This window comes from Physeter macrocephalus, chromosome 16 (genome assembly GCF_002837175.3).
Source record: "Physeter macrocephalus isolate SW-GA chromosome 16, ASM283717v5, whole genome shotgun sequence".
In the NCBI taxonomy this organism is placed as follows: domain Eukaryota; kingdom Metazoa; phylum Chordata; class Mammalia; order Artiodactyla; family Physeteridae; genus Physeter; species Physeter macrocephalus.
In genome coordinates, this window is record NC_041229.1 from 10,803,096 (window position 1) to 10,820,178 (window position 17,083).

The 17,083-nt window shown below is 39.8% G+C and overlaps 1 long non-coding RNA gene across 3 annotated transcripts; it reads left to right on the forward strand.

The window, feature by feature from the left end:
• Window positions 1–327: 327 nt before the first annotated feature.
• LOC102985622 (uncharacterized) lies at window positions 328–13,660 on the forward strand. 3 transcript variants are annotated; one of them, XR_449370.4, is made up of 3 exons: window positions 328–857; window positions 1,379–2,209; window positions 10,724–13,660. It is a non-coding gene; the product is annotated as an uncharacterized lncRNA (long non-coding RNA). The 3 variants fall into 3 exon arrangements; XR_008619596.1 differs by having other exon boundaries at window positions 329–857; window positions 1,400–2,209; XR_449371.4 differs by having other exon boundaries at window positions 333–857; window positions 1,530–2,209.
• The last annotated feature ends 3,423 nt before the right edge of the window (window positions 13,661–17,083 follow it).

Genomic DNA, 17,083 nt, shown 5'->3' on the forward strand with positions numbered 1-17,083 from the left:
AGGATTTTTTTTTTTGTATTTGTATAACACAGTGTCTGGCCTTCCCCCTGACCTGCTGGTGTATTTTTGGTCTCATTAGTAGTCAGGCAGAAGCCTTAGTGCATCCGGTGCTGGGAGTCAGGGATGAGACACACGACAGCAGAGAGAAGGAGCGGGCGAGAGGATATTAGAAGAGAGGCTTGCCTCCAAGATATGGAAGGAAGTGAGAAATGACAGGACGACGGCAAGCTTTGTATGGAGGAGCCTGGCAGGGCGGGGGAGCGGTGAGGAGCGCGAAGTGGGTTCTCCGAAGCCCTAGAAGAGCTAAAGGTGATTAGAGGGGGATATTGATTCCTTACTCTGCCAGAGATTTAAGCAGGCATGCGAGGAATCCGCACCATGGTTGGCAAAAGGAGACCCATTGCCTCCTGTAACCAGACACTCGGGCTTTCCAGGAGCCCAGGGAGAGAGCCGAGAAGAAAGGGGGCAGTGTGGTCTAGGAAAATTCAACTTGTCGCTGATTTGTGCCTGATGCTCGCTGTCCGTCAGCAGCCTCCCTTACAATCTTTTTCTCCTCTCTCTCCCTTTTTTTCTTGCCTTCTCCTTCTCCACTGAAGCCTAGGGGAGCCAGTAAAGATTAAATGTGCTTTCTCAAAGGCAGCCACTTCATGCTGCTATGTCGAAAGGGCCATTATTATTATGTTTTTAACAGTAAAAGAAAAAGGGAGAGAGGTTGAGAGAGAGAGAGAGAGAGAGAGAGAAGCTAGGTAGGATGATGACGGACTAGCTTTTCTGAGAGGAAAAGGAAAAGGGAAGGGAGAGAAAAAGGAGAGACCCTGAACTGAACAGAGGATTGTGCCTGCGAAGAACCTACAGAGGTGAGAAAAAAAAGTTGTCTTGAAGATGGGGTGGGGGGTGGGGGTGGGATGTTGAATAACCCTGTACAGAGGGAAAAGAGACATAATTTAGCTGTCTTGCTCCTATGATTCTATTTTGCAAGGCGGGGGGGGCGGGTGGGCAGAGGGGGGTAGATCCTGGAACTTTAACGGTTTTTAGTTGCATACGGAAATATATACAAAATATTTAGCATTTTTCCTAAGTGCCCGAGGCCCCCTCCGGGAGGAAGAGGGGGGGGGGGGGGGGGGGGGGGGGGGGGGGGGGGGGGATGTTGAATAACCCTGTACAGAGGGAAAAGAGACATAATTTAGCTGTCTTGCTCCTATGATTCTATTTTGCAAGGCGGGGGGGGGGTTGGGCAGAGGGGGGTAGATCCTGGAACTTTAACGGTTTTTAGTTGCATACGGAAATATATACAAAATATTTAGCATTTTTCCTAAGTGCCCGAGGCCCCCTCCAGTGCCTGCCTTGCAGGGGCTGCTTTGTCATTCTCTTTGACTAGCCATCCATCCACCTTGCTCAGGCTGGAATAAAAGAAGAAAAAGAAGGAGGAAAGGAAAGGAAACAGAAGGAAAGAAAAAAAGGGGAAGAAAAAAAATTTTAAAGAGTCATCTTCCCACCCACTTCCCCTCCCTTTCGTTTCATTTTTGGAGGCGGCACTAGGAGCCATCTCCGCAGAGGAAAGCCCAGCTTCCAGGCAGACGCGGGGAAGCGACGATCTATCAGGTACACAGCCCGTAGCTGTCTGCGAAGATGGAGGGGAATTGTGCTTCGGATTCCTCCGAAATATTGGCAAACGGCTTCAAAGGATCCGCGGCGGGAGTGGGGCGGAGGAGATGCGCCTCCCCGGCTCGCGCCCACCCCTTCCCACTCGCCTCGACCAAGTGACAGCCTGGTGCTGGCTCGGGGTGATTTGGCCTTGGCTTCGGCCAAGCAGCTGGTGCACAGGAGGCCCTTCGCAGGACTGGCAAAGTGCACGCTAAAGAAAGAAGGAGGAAATTTTGAAAAGCAGCCCTGGGGAGGGTTCTCATTCTTCGAAAAACAATTTTTTTTGAATTTTTAACTGAATATTCTCAAAATTTGATCAGTCCCAGTCCCTCCCTCGACTCCCACCGAATCGCCTTTTTTGCCCCCCTCTCTCGTCAAAGCATAAACTACAGAGTTACAGTCTCTAGATTTGGTGTATCGCTTCCTGCCCCCGCCTCCCCCTCCCTGCCCAGTTCTCAGTCCTCTATTGAAACACCTCGCCCAGGCAAGCGCCCTGCAGCTCACGTTTCCCCCCCTGGCCCGGACGGTGCTACTGGAGGCTGCAGCCCGACTCCACTTCCAATGGGTGAGTTTCAAACGCTCTTCGTATGTATACTTTCCAAGCCTCCAAATCCTACTGTTTGGTCTTCTCCTTCTCGAAACCTGATTTGGATGGTTTTGCATGCGGCATGCTCGCCCAGGGGGGAAGAGATGCCTCGGATTTTCTTTACCGTCATTGGTGCTAGTTGTAAATTAAAGCTTTGACGTTTAATCTTGATCGTAGACCGTGGTTTGAAAAACGTGGGCATTTCTGAGTCTATTCATATTGTTTTCCATTTTAGTAAACTCTTTTGCCCAAAGCTTCAAAGAGTTTTCTCTGATAGACTGGCGATTGTATGTTCAGGTATGTATATGCGCCCACAGACGCTGCGTACGTTTGTATGTATCTACTATACTTACGTGGAATCCAAATTTTGTGAAGGAAGGCAGCTTAGAGAGCGAGGGAATATCCTGCCACCTGTTTGTTGTCTTTTAGTCGTGAACCTCGAACAGAAATTGCTTGTCATTCCTGTTTTGCTTTGTTTTGTCTCAAGAAAGAACAATTTAGCGCGCTCCTCTCAATCCCTGAGACCCTAACTTGTGATGTTTACCGTTTAAATCCACGGGTTAGGCTCTTGGGAGCTGCGAGCCGTGCCTTTGCATCCTGGAAATTTGGTGGAACTTTTTTTTTCTCTGAAGCAAAAACAAAAGAAAAGAAAGTTTGTCTGAAGTGCTTGAGTGCACCTCTGAGGTTTTCATTGTTAGATGGGATCAGGTGACCAGAAAAGTGGCAGCTCCTGGATTTGTGTTAAAGTAGGTATATATTGTGTGATAATAGCGTGTTGGCTGCGATGTGTACGCATGTTTATTATTGATGCCTGAGGCTTGTGGAACTCACCTACCCTGGTCTATTCCTTGAGAGCAACACGCAGTACTATCCGAGCGTAACAAGAACAGCTCAGTACCTGGTGCTTGACCTCAGAACATATCAGCTGAAGTCCCAGCATGCCCCATGCCTCCAACTTCTCAGCTCAACAGTTAATCTTAAAATTGTGCCCAGTTAAAATGGGCATGTGGAGAGAGTATATATTCAATGCCCACATATGTGTATCATATATGGCTGGACAGTGAACACACAGACACAAATAGGGACGACCCAGTAGTGTGAGCTAAAATATCAGTAGGCTAAAAATTCCACTCTTGCTAGACGTACAAGAAGGATGGAATTTATGGTGTTAACAAAGATTAAATTTGTATTACTTGGCAAGATTTTAAAAAATAAAATAAAAGGAGAGGTTGTAGCTTCCTTGCCTGACATCTCTTTAAAAATGTTATGCACAATGAGTTTAAAAGTAATAGGGATTGGAAATGTATTTTCTAAACATATAAAAGGAAAGAAATAAAAGGAAATATATATCTTTTTAAACATATAAAAGGAAACAGCGCACGCACGCAATTATTGTATCATTTAGAAGTTATCAATGCCTATTTTTTATTTAAAAATTGGAAAAAATTGATCAGGATTTATATAATCCAACGAAGTTATTTATAACACCAAACTGTACAGTTAAAATAATCTTCTCTTAAGGTAATTGTTAGCATTACCTAGTTTGCAGTTTTCTAAAAATGTAACTTTTGATACCACAAGAATCTCGGTGATTTAGATCTATCTCATAGTTAGAGAAGAGAAACAGTAACTTACCTTTTCTTTGTTGTGAAAAATTCCAGTATACAATTTCATTTAAACCATTTTAGTATTCTTGAGCCAAGATTTATCTTCTGTTTTTGGAAAATACCTAAGTCAACCCTGACTTCAAATGCTTTCTTCTTTTAAAGACTTTATGTCGGTTATAACCTTGTTTTATACGTTGCCGAAGGTTAAGGAAACTGTTCTTTTCCTGCTTTTCTTTTTTTAAGTGTTTATTGCCATTTTAGTCATTGACTCCAAATCGTAGTCAAGAAACCATTTTGTATCAGAAAACTGAATTGAGAAAACGAATTGTGCAACAATTGCATTGTGCTTTTTGTCGAAACCTCCTAGTAGTTGTAATGTTTAAATATTACTTTCAAGCCTTTGATAGCCTGAATATGCGTCAGAGAAAAGAGCTATTTGATTTTCAAGTTATCTTTTGGTTTCTATACAATGGATTAATGATTTTCCCCCATCTTAGCTGATGTGCATGCATAGGCGTTTGGAAATTATGGAAAGGCATATATTTAACTTATGGATATATAATTACCACTTGATTCATATCAAGTATTTGCCAAACATTTGGTGCTTTTTGAGGTCAAAATGTAGCTGCATCTTATTCTATGAAACTGTGTGCAGGGATCAATAAAAGCATGCTGGATGTAATTCTTCTGTGATTTTTAAATGATAACAGCATAGTAATTTAATACTAGTGATACAGTTTATATTGCAGGGCACTCTTTCGGTTTTTTTACATGTTTTCACCTGGATTGCTCATGTCCTAAGGTTGCTATCATAGGATTGATCATACAGGCATTTAGGAGTGCGTAACGACACACGAGATTTTATATTTCAGCAGGGAACTGCTTCAGTATAAGGGCAGATTTCTCAACACCCCTTCTTCCTCACCAAGCCCATCAGTGAAGTTCAGTGAAATGAATAACATAATTGGTGGTTGGTTCAATCACTACCAGTCTAGACTAGCCCAGACGCATCAATTAGAGGGGGCTGTCTTTTAAAGGGAGAGTGCCACCGAAACAAGCAGGGCATTATTGATACTGATCTTTAAAAGTGCAAATCCAGCTTGGCAGATAAAAAAAAAAAAATAAGGCAGGGAAATTGGGGAGGGGGGTGCATTGCGGGAAGAAAAGAGAAAGAAGTGAACTGGAGCTTTCGGACACAGAAGGACAGGAAGCTTGAGAGAAAAGGAGAGAGATCAGGAGTGAAATGCAATGCAGCACTTCCTTGCAGCACACAGTTACAATTCAGTTCACAGGGCGCACTGGTTCACCGTATTTTTAACTAGATTCCCCCCCGCCCCACCTTTTTTTTTTCATTCCTTTTTTGCCTCTGTTTCCAAAGAAGTGCCAGCTTAAAACCAATGCAGTTGGAAATTTAACAGCTCTAGGAAGCTCTAGAGAGAATAAAGCCAAGAGTAAGATGAACCAGCCAAAACTCCTTTTGCAGCATTTTTCCCCAAAAGAAAAACACAGAAGATGTTTATTTTTCAAGTCTCTAATTCAACCTTAAAAAAAAAAAAATCAACTGTACAAGTGAACAGGACTCATTTTAAACCCAGCACCTGGGAACTAATTTTATGGGCAAGACACCTTTAGGTAAACAGCTCATAGCCTTCTGTTAAATACAGTAAAATTATGAAGAATGTAACAAAAGGCTTTGGTAATTTGGTTTTTTCTTTTTTCTTTTTCTTTCTTTTTTTTTTTGGATGGATAAAGCACAGATGATTTAGAAAGCGTTAGGAGCACATCAAGCCCCAGGGAAAGAAAATGTTTGATTGGTATTAATTAAAACACTGCTAATATATTCTAATAAAATCAAATTTAACATTCTAAACTAATCCGCTTGGTATGTCAAAGGAAAAGAAAAGTATTATCTTATTTGCATCTCTGCAATCCAAATGCATTTGCTCATTCAGCAGAATTAATTTTTATCACCAGTCTGTTTAATCTCCTCACAGATTTAGCCAAACTTATTCTTTCAAACTAAAAAGGATCAGGGTAGGGAATCCATAACGGTATTCGGAAGACTAGTGACTGTATTTAGTACCGGCTTTATTTTATGATTTTTTTTTTTCCTCTTCGTTCGCTATAATGGGGTGTGGAGGGAAATGGTGAGTCTGCAGCGAGAATGATGAATGGTTAATTCTCCCCCTTTCTCTCCTACCTACCGGGTTATTTAGGAATTCCAGTTGCCAAATTATGTGAGTGGCGTTTATTTACAGGAGTGATGTTGGTCTGTTGATTAATACCTCACTTATTTCTAATTTCAGAATCCTATTTTTTTACACATTCCTAATGAAAAAAAGGATCTTAAACCAGAGACCAATTGCCTTTTCTCAATTATTTTCAACTGTAGGCCTCCTAAGAGAAAGTGGGGAGGTGAATGTAAAATTTTTGTCTCTAAGAACTGAGTTCTTTGTTTCCTTTTTAAGTCAAAGTTTCTACAGAAAAATTCATACTTTTATGAAACGGCGAGTTTTACGCTCTTTACTGTTAAACTCTCACAATGGATAAAATTGTCCCAAAATGACATCATAGCCAAAATGTTTCTCCTCTCATTAGTCTCCCATGACTATGATATCATATGTAGATAGGTGCCTCACACACAAAATGAATGGGCCATAAATATCAAGGACCACATTTGTATATTTCAAATAAATAAATAAATAAATAAACGAGGAATTCTGCACACTCTCAAGGAGATGTAAAATCACTGACTCAACCACTGATGATACTGCCTCTTGCTCCACTGCCTTTTTCAGTTCTTGGACGTAAAAGAGCAATCGCAGTTCGGTTTCACATGTATTGTTCTATAATCCAGGCAATAAATGCTAATTAGTAATGCTCAAGGATCCGACCATTCAGAGTAATTATCATAATTTACTTCTTCCTTGTTAAAGACATTCCTTGCTGATTAAAAAAAAAAAAAAAAAAATGAAGTCGTCGTTTTACCACTGCCCTGCAGTGGAAATACACTGGAGAGATGTTCAAGGTATAGGAATATCGCTCTGGCTGCATTTGAAGTCACCGACATGTGCCTCTTAGCTTATTCCAAATGGAATTGCAACTTGATTTTGAAAAAGAAATTCATGTAAATGCACAAAGTTTTGCATGTGCACCAGGAATGTATGATTGTATTTTACAAACCCCAAGGCTCCTCCTTCCCCGCCCACCCCCTTTTCGAAAACCACTTACTGAGCAGAACAAAGGAAACTGCTAACTATAGAGGCATCATTAAATATGAACAGCAACAGCGTGATAAAGTATGTGATATGACAACATATTTCATTGCACAAAAGTGCAGATAATTAAATAATTCAATAGTAACCCTGGTTAATTAGCAGAAAGTTCTTTAAGGAGGAATCAAGAAAATGGATCCAATCAACTTGAATAATATGCTCCATTCTCCAAGATCACAAATATGTATTTGGTTATTTGATGATTGATTGATTGATACAGAAAGATGAGGACAAAAGCCTATTCTTCAAAACGGAGCTTTGACCTGGTGTCGTCTTTAGGACTAATTAGTCATATGTTTTAACAGAGCAGAATTGAATATAGGGCAGTCTCTGTTTTCAGTCCAAGGTATAATCTGCCATTCTCTTGCACACTTCTCTTTTAGCAGTTGATCTAAAAAATCATCAGTCCCTTAGCTTTTCATATCATTGCCTCAGAATATGTATGGAGCCTCCCCCACATTTTCTAATGAGGCTCTTGTTTAAGTTTTCTTCTTATTGCTTGAAGCAAATAAGGATCCTCTGCACAGAAGGAACAGAATAAATAACCATATGCTGAACATTATCTCTGGTGGACCCCTCCCCTCTTGCTTTATCCATCAAGGTAATATTCCCAATGTTCATTGTTCATTGGTCCTTTAAGGAAGAGCTTCAGCTTTTACATGAGGGCTGTAAGCACATTAGAGGAATAATTCCCTTTGGATACTATACAGAAGGAGCCACCTGCAAAATGTTGATGCTGTTATTGAAATCTCAAGTGGAATCAGCTTTCAAAAAATTAGATATTAGATACATCCGATATAATTTGCAATGTGTAATTATACTAATGTGCATATAGTTGTGTGTTGCTTTACATGTTGCCTACTTGAGATTTTTTTTTTTCCCCCCTTGGGCATTTCTCCTCATTTGAAATGGCTCCTGAGTAGAATGTTTTTAAAGTCAGCTTTTATTTTTTTTAACTCCTTGTTAATTAATATAAGAAGCAAAGAACTTTGTGTTCTCATGCAAGAATGAATGTGTCTGGCCTAGATGTTGGAAACTAACAATTACTAAAAGGGTTATCATTGTGGATACTTGCATTATTCGTAAAATATTTGCTGCTTTTTACTGATTTAGTCTTCATCTTGACTTTGGGCAACTTGAAGTAATGGAGAATGTTAGAATAGTAAATCGTATTCATAAGATATCCGTTTCCTTTATTAGAATAATGAGATAAAATGCCAGGGAAATGGCCTTAGGCAGAGATAATAATCTTAATTTAATCAAAGTAATCAAAATCATAACAATAACAAACAACTTCTTTTCTATTTTTCCTCCACTTTGCGTGGCACATGATGAATAACTGAAACTCTGCCTCAGGTCATTTATGCACTCATACCACTTTCCCCTTTGGTGTCTCAATATGGTGTCTCCTGGACTGGAGACCCCACCACACCAAGGAGCTGACCCTGAAGATCTAGCCATTAAGGCACGATCCAGACAGAGCAACAGTGAGGGGATTGGTCAGCCTGTCACTTGGCACTTGCTATGTGCTCAGTGGGTGGAGATGCTTCTGATATAAATTTGGAGAATCATCCCCATCAGATCACAGAGGGACCTCAAGCAAGGCAATGCAAGGGTCCCAATTTACGCTTATACGTTCAGGAGACAAAGAGGATTCCAAGGGAGCTTCATGTTAAGATGATACAAGATATAACTTATTCCAATTAAGTAGTCACAGGCCCCAAAGAAAGCTGATTTGTTAAACTTTTGACTCATAATAGACACCTGGAGTATGGTGCTTTGCATGTTTATGCTATTTATTCCTCAAAATTCATTTTGCTGACGGGGTCCAGAGACATTATGCACGGGCTGTATCTATGCAACACCAAAACAATACGTTGATTTACTTTTCATCTGCTCATGTATGCAAGAGCTTTGCATTATTAGCTACCCAAAGGAGTCACACAAGAATTTTGTGACACGTCCTTCCTCGTTGCAGTGGCATTTTAGTTGATTCACAAATGAGTCTCATACACATGTATCAAAAGCTTAGCACCCCACCCTCCCATTCTATGTTCACAAAATAATAAATTCTAAAATCTGTAAGATGTATATTTAATTACTCATCCAGGATCAGTTATTGCATGCTTGATCAGAACAGAAAAATATCTATTAACAATATTTAACAGTAGGTTATTTTACCGGTTTTCGGAAATATATATACATTATACCTGTCATCTAGAAAGAGAACCAACATTTTCAATGTGTCCAAAGCGTTTAGTGCAGAAAGAGGGGTGTGTGGTAGTAAATCCCTTTTGATGTACCTAACTCATTATGCATCGTCATTGTGCTAGCATAATGAAGAAACTGACAATAAAGCCTTTAGTTAATTTCAGGTCCACCTGCAAGGTATACTGCATTCATAACAACTTTTGTAGAATGAAAGAAACAGTAATACAGCTCTTCCCAAATATCCTTGTCTGTAAAATAAGTGGGTTGGATTAGTTGGTCTCTAAACTCTTCTCCAGCAGGGAATTTTTGAAGCGATTCTTATAGAGGTATAAGAACAATTTCAGGACCCTTGAATCCACAGTCTATTTGCACCAACAGCTGCCCTTTAAAGTTATATTTGATCCCACCTCCAGGCGCTGTACTTACTAACATATTTTGCCTTGATGCTAAAACAGTGAAGACTGAAGTTTCAGGAAGGGCAGGGACAGAAAAGAGGCACAGGCGAAGAATGAGAAAAGCTACACAGTGGGAGAAGGAATTTCTTGATCTGGGATCTAAGCCCATTTCCTTCAACATTAACATAGAAGAAACCCAGAGGAGCACCTGCCTTTCTATTTTAAGACCATATTCTTTAGTCCTTCTGCCTTCATTAATTGCTTGCAATATCCTTTGGTTTTTTTCCATTGGGTTGACATCTTTGAGTTTCAGTTTCCCCTTTCTACTTGATGCATTTATATCATGTTAATATCCCCTTCAAAACCTACAGTCGTTACATTAACATACCACCCTTCCCACATTAAATCTTAACGTGTTGTGTTCAAAACCTCCTGAAAATTGCCCCGCCCATTTTCTCAAACCATGTATAACCTCTTCTTGAATTAAGGGAGCCCGCTCTTCCAGGCTTCCAGGTCTTTGAATTCGCTCTCACCCAAGCTTTTCCTCTCTGCACGCTCTGCCTCTCCACCTCTTCTACATTTCAGATACCTTTCTTTTCTTCCTCACTTTCTCTTCCTCCCTCCTCCTTCATTCTTTCTCTGTCTCTCCCCTCCCTTTCTCCCTTCCTTCCTTCTCTCTCTCTCTTTCTCCTTTCCTTCCTCCCTCTCTCCCTTGTTCCCTCCCCTCCTCCCTTCCTCTTTCCCTCCCTCCCTTTTGTGGTTCCTTTCATTCTTTCTTTCAGGGGGCACCATGTGTCATCCTCTGAGCCAGGCACTAGAAATACAAAGACACATACAAGGAATTGACATCAACTCCTAACCGTTCTAGTGACTTCGTTCACTCCTACATTGCTAAGCACTGATGTGCCCATACTTATTTTATTTTGCATGTAGTCTTTAGATTTAGTTGAATGTGTCCTTAATGTCCTGTGTTCTTTTGTTGTTTTCCTCCGTGTCCTATTTCAGTAAGTTGCCTGTTGGATAAACCTGAAGTTATTCTTACGGAGCGCATTCTCCCAGAGCGAGGATCCTGGTGCTCTCACACACTCTCAAGCAATGCTGTTGCTTGACTGATTCCTGAACAAGATGAACAATGAGCAAGCTCCATTTCTCTGGTGACGCAGCATTTCACTCATAGTTAGAAACAGCATGGCTCTCAAAGTATCATAACATTCCTCTATTTGTATTAAAGAGTCAATGTGATAACCTTCTGTGATGTGTTCTGTTATTTTTTTAGTCGTGTTGATGTCCTTTCAGCTGGTCCTATAGTCCCCCCTCCTCAGGAATGTCTCCCCAGTGAAAGGACACAGACCACAGAGACTGCTGTCCTGATGGACGCTCAAGCCGACTGGGAAGTTGAAACAAAGAAAGCGATCACCTGAAGACACCTCTTCTGCCAAGCGACACACCCACATGCTGCAGCTTCAGCCAATAGAATCTCAGAACAAGAGGCAAGCTTTCCAAGAAACAGAAACACTTAAGAATGACATCTAGATTTCGAAGGAGCCAAGGACTTTCTCTTCGTCATGTGTATTCCTCTGTTTGTATTTAAATTCTGTGTGACATTCATTTTTAAAAAACTTTTTTTCTAGTATGAATGAATATGCTTATTAATGCACCAATTTTTAAAATAGAAAGTTGTTCGTGCCAGAAGTAAATTGAATGTTAGCCACGCACCGAGTTTGACCTTCAGAGTGACTTAAAGAATATAAAGTTCTTTTGAAATAACGAAGTAGTGGGAGGCAATCCAAAGGATAAAATAATGGTGAGAACTCAGACTGTGGCATAGAAATACAAGATCCCGCTGACTCCAACCAACGAACCAACCATTCTTTTTATCAGGCAAGCTAGGTTCTGTGAGATGTGCTCAGTGCCTCTAAAGAGTTTAAATCTAGTGAGACAGAGGCACATAAACTTTTGAAAAGATAAGTAACAAATCAGGTCAACTGATAAGAGCAAAACCAAAACAAAGCAGAAGATACAAACAAGGAGCTCAGAGGTCACCTTAAGCTGGGCAAACTGGTCTGTTTAGGGAAGAAAGTTCCCGAAGGAGGAAAATACAAGATGAATCTTAAAGGCTGTTAAAGATTTAGATAAGTGGAAAGGTAGGAGAAAATAGAGGCCTTTAGATGGATGTCATAGTGTGAGAAAAGTCAGAGAGGAAAGCATCTACGTGGTGGTTTTAGGGAATTATGAATATACATGTCTTGTGTACTGCATCCCAGACTTTCAGTGCCAATGTATAGATATATATATGGTGAAGACTTTGCACACACACACTTCCCCCCTCCCTCCCTAGGGGTAGCCTAGAATTATAATCATATTTCTTCCATTAAAGCAACTGATATGAAGATTTGTGATTTTTCTGTTAGCCTAGTAACAATGGATATTTATTGAGTTCTCACTACATGTTAAGCATTTTCTATGTTAACTCTCTTAAGCCTCACAACAGCCCTGCCAAAGAGATGTTGTTTTTTATTCCCATTTTACACAAAGAAAACTGAGTTTTAATGAGGTTAAGTAACTTGCCAAACTGCCACATACAGGGTTCACAATCAGAACTGCGATTGCAGAGCTCATGATCTAACGCACTAAGTCACAATTGTAATATTACCTCTTCTATATTCCTCGATATTTTTCTGTGGTAAATAAATAGCTATTTCCTTTAATTAGCTTCTCAAATTTTTCAGTTTTCTGGTTAAACTCGCATGATGGAATGTATTTTCATGAAAGAAATTGAAAAAAAATTGGGGAATAGAGTCTATCAGCATTTTAGACCTTTTTTTGGGAGGGGGCCAGACTCTGATGAAACTGCTCACTTCGGTCAGCATGAAATCTCAACTTCTTGAGAACAAAAGTAGGAGGTGGAGAGAGCTTAAAGGTCATCTATTGCAATGTCCTTTTCTACAGATGTGATAAATCCATAAAGTGAGAGTGACTTACGGAAGATCACACATTGAAGTGTAGCAGAGCTAGGTCCAGAAACCATGCTGCCCTCAGAGGCTCTTGAACTTCTCCACCCTGTCTAAATGAAGTGTGAGCTTGAATTTGATCAGTGAAAACATTCTATCTGGGTGATCAGGGAGCATTGTACCTAGTAGATTGCTTCAATTTTGCACCTCTTTGGCTTCTCACCTCAATGTGAAAATTAGCTAGCTACAAACTGACATCTTTAGTTCCAGAAATTGTCAATGGTCCATCCACAAAGAACACACAATGGCAAGTTATGTGTGCAATGTCTTCAATGATATTCTTAAATTATTTGGCATTCTTAGTTCACCTAAACAAACCAGATCTTCTAATGAGCATTTTCTTAACCAGTTTTATGGACAGTATATATTTGTAAGAGCTTCTGCGTGAATATTTAAACACGACTGTTTCAATAGTCCTTATGTTTTTTGAAAATATCAATGGTTATTTTCTATTTTAATTGTTACTAACTCAAGAATACTTCAGCCATAAAAAACTAGAACTGAGGAAACCTCACTCTTCTTTACCAGCCGCTTTGCCTTCAGTTGGCATTCAGTAATGATTAATAAAGTGGTCGGCTGGAGAACACAGAAGTTCAAAACGCAATTTTGTCTTGAAGGAGTCAGTTAATCTGTGTCTACTTAAGGGCAAGCATCTACATGTTTGGAAGGACCTGAATATTTGACTGTTGTGAACTTCCGCTGAGATATCTGGCATTGTCACACTTAGACCTCCTGGTGGCTCAGGTCGTCCTGTTTTCAAAATGGTGGTCATTGGCCATGTCTCACACAGTTCTCATTAAGTGAACTCATAAATAAACAGGTTTTGGTTTTTTTTTTTTTAAAGCGTAGCCAAGCACAAAATGTGACTTTGTTGACATTTTATGAGACTTTGTCATATGTCCCCTGAACCCCCAATAAAAGCAGTGTTGCATCAACTGTGAACTCGTGTTGATTTCTTGGAAGAGTATGCTTTCATAATTAGGGTGTTTTCACTAGTGTGTATCAAAGCTAGTTTCAGGATCTATGAGGAGCAAATGATCTGATATGGTGGGAAAATTTCAATTTAGAGGCAATTTCTAAATGATCCCATGTTGCCTTTAATAAACAGCACTATCATCTACTCAAGTCAGAAACCAAGGTGTGATCCTTGTCTTTCCTCTTTCCACCTGTCATGGCCAATCAGGTAAATCTTTTTGGTTTTTCCTTCTTTCTGTTTTTAAATGTGTCTACTTCTCCCCATCCTCCAACTATTTAAGACAACTCTCATATCACCCGGACTCCTGCCTCATGCCTCCATTTTCTCCCTTCCACACTGCCAAGTAGCACCCAGGGAAATCTGTCTAAAGCACAAATATGATCATAGCATTCCACAGTTTCCAACTTTCCACTGGCTTCCCATTGCCCTTTAAAGAGCATTACATCTAAAACCCTTCCTATCCTGTTTCCTGGCCCCAACATTCCTCTCTGGACTCAAGTACCAGTGCTTTTGCAGGTTCTCACCATACATCTTTGCCATTTCTTATCTTCTGAGTTTTCTCACACACCTACTCCTGCTTGGTACTCTACCACCCCTTCCAGACTCCATCTATTGTCCTTCATGTCTCATCCTAGAAGGCATTTCCTCTTGGAAGTCTTCACCGCAACCATCCACTACCCCTAAGACTAGCTTCTTCACCTAGGTGCTTTCATAGCATTCTGTGCTTACTTCATATTAGTGCTTATCACCCAGATTATGAGAATTTATGTGACAGTCTCCTCCATTTGAATATGAGATTCTAGAGCTGCCTTGTACTCTAGGGTAACCACTCACCATATATGACTGCTACAATTTAAATTAATATTGAGTAAAATTTAAAATTCCATTTCTCAGGTGCACTGGCTACATCTCAAGTGCTCAGTAGCCACCTGTGTCTAGTGGCGGCCACCGTGTCGAATGGCACAGATATGGAACAATTCCATCCTTGAGAAAGTTCTGTTAGATAGTACTGTTCTAAAAGACAAGTACTGTGTTTGGTTTGTCATTTTATCCCCTAAAATTGCAGCCTTTCTTATCTCGAGTTTGTCATCTGAACCACAGAGCAAAACAATTATTTCAGTGACTGTTTCTTCAATTTTCCCAACGATGATATATAACTAAAATTGTATGCATAGGAAGGAAATTAATTAATTACATGTAAAGATACCCAGGTTTAATTAAGAATTAAGGTTTAATTCTAGCATAAAGTCCTCATTGAGAAAGTCTACAATAGCTTACCACGGTGTTTGGCACAATGTAAGTACTTCCTAAACATCTGCTGAATGAATGAATGACATCTGGATATCAGATATTTTGTTTTATTTATTCTCACCTAGATGTGTGGGGTCATGTAGGAGGCATGCTTTAGATCCCCAAGAGCCTCTTCTCTAGAGGATACGGAGATAGATGATTTCCTTACATCCATCCCAAGGATAGTTGAATTGTGTCACTGCAACCGGGTTGCCCATTATTTTACTTGCCTTCCTTGTTTTCATTGGCAAACAAAAGTAGAGAATTGAGATCTTATTCAGTAAATAAGAGCAAAGTGAAAATGATCAAAGTAGATACCAGATTTGATAAACCCTATTTTTTTAGGGGTTGGCCAAAGTTCACTGAAAATGTTAATGATTTCCTGAGCACCTACTATATTTTTGGTAGACACTTTGTTAGGTCCTGAAGACATAGGAGGGAATCAAGATGCACACAATTCTTGAGTTCATAGTGAAACAACATTAATGTCATTATTTCAGCTCCTCTCCCTGCATTGTGCCCAAAGCAGTAGTTCTCAACCTTGACAGCACATTGCTACCACCAGGTGGGCTTAAAAAATTAGTGATACCTGGGTCCTTCCTCAAAAGACTTTGATTTAATTGGTGGGGGGGGGGGGGTGTAGCCTGGGAATTGGGATTTTTTGTAAAGCTCCCTGGGTGATTGTAAGATGCAGCCTAAGTTGGAAACTTAACCTATGGGAACATAATCTTAGAGTGAGCGCAAAGCTCAAGAGCTTTTGGTATTGATGATGGATAGCATATTGGAGACAAAAAGAGAACCTTTAAATCATCTGTCTAACATCCTCATTTTACTCTTTATTCCTCAGAATATAAACTCGTACTTAAGAGTCAATGAGCTGTCCAGGTCAAAGGGCCAGTTCATGACTCAGATAAGACTTGACCCCAGCTTTCTGACTCTAAACATGACCTTTTTGCTACACTAAGCTGCCTCCAGGAAATGGAAGATACAATTATCTTCAAGAGACAACCAGCATCCACCATAGTCATAATATTTTAAAGCAATAATTGAATTTGGACCAATTTTAATCCCATGTACTCAAAATTTTCTGCTAATCAAATGTGAGCACTATAGATTCATTTTGTTTGAGTGCAACTTCTTTTTTGAAAAATATACATTATATACATATATATGTGTATACTTATATATGTAATGAGTGTGTGTGTGTGTGTGTGTGTGTGTATATATATATATATATATATATAAAATGAGGTAGAGTTCAGTTTCCCAGGATCCCTCACCACATTCTTACAAATTCAAAAATCAATATACATATGTTAAACTCCACACATAACTAGGAAGGACATTTTGCTTTTCAACTTGAACTACTCAAGAGCAGAAATGGTAGTGGGAGGAGAAATGAGAGTGCATTGTGCTCCCACATTCTCTGTCCCCACCCACCCTATTACGTGACATTCCATTCAGTTTAACATTTTACATACAGGTAAAAGTTGCCAGTCTGTCCCCATGAAAAGAGTTGACTTTGAAAAATAACTACTATTAAAGAAAAAATTACTTCTTTTAGCTACCCCCCACCCCATTTTTAGATTCTCCTCATAGATCAAGAGAATTCAGGAGCCATACATTATCTAGTCCATTCTTCTTTGTCCATATAAGATCATATAGTGAAAATGTGCCTTTCCATTTCTTAAGGCATCAAAATAAAACTAATGTCCATATACTTCCTTCGAGACATGTTTCAGTGTTTGAGAGCCTACACAGTTGGGAAATTCTGTTTTATTTTGATCCCAAATCCCTCACGCTGTAGTTTAATCCCATTTTCTCTTGTTCCCTGTGGAGAGAAAGAACAGCTGGTCTCCATTCTCTCTAAACCCAATCCCTTCAAGTCCTTAAAGACACCTACCTCCCAGCCTTCTCTTTTCTGGAATAAATAATAACAGTCCCCATCAGGAAAATATCTCTCTTGGATCGTGCATATTCACTTCCAGCCATATCACGTATATTCATGCTCATCACATAATGTTCATAAGTAAAACAAGCCAAGGCCAAGAGCAAAAACAAGCAAATGTATCATTGTTTTCATGAATG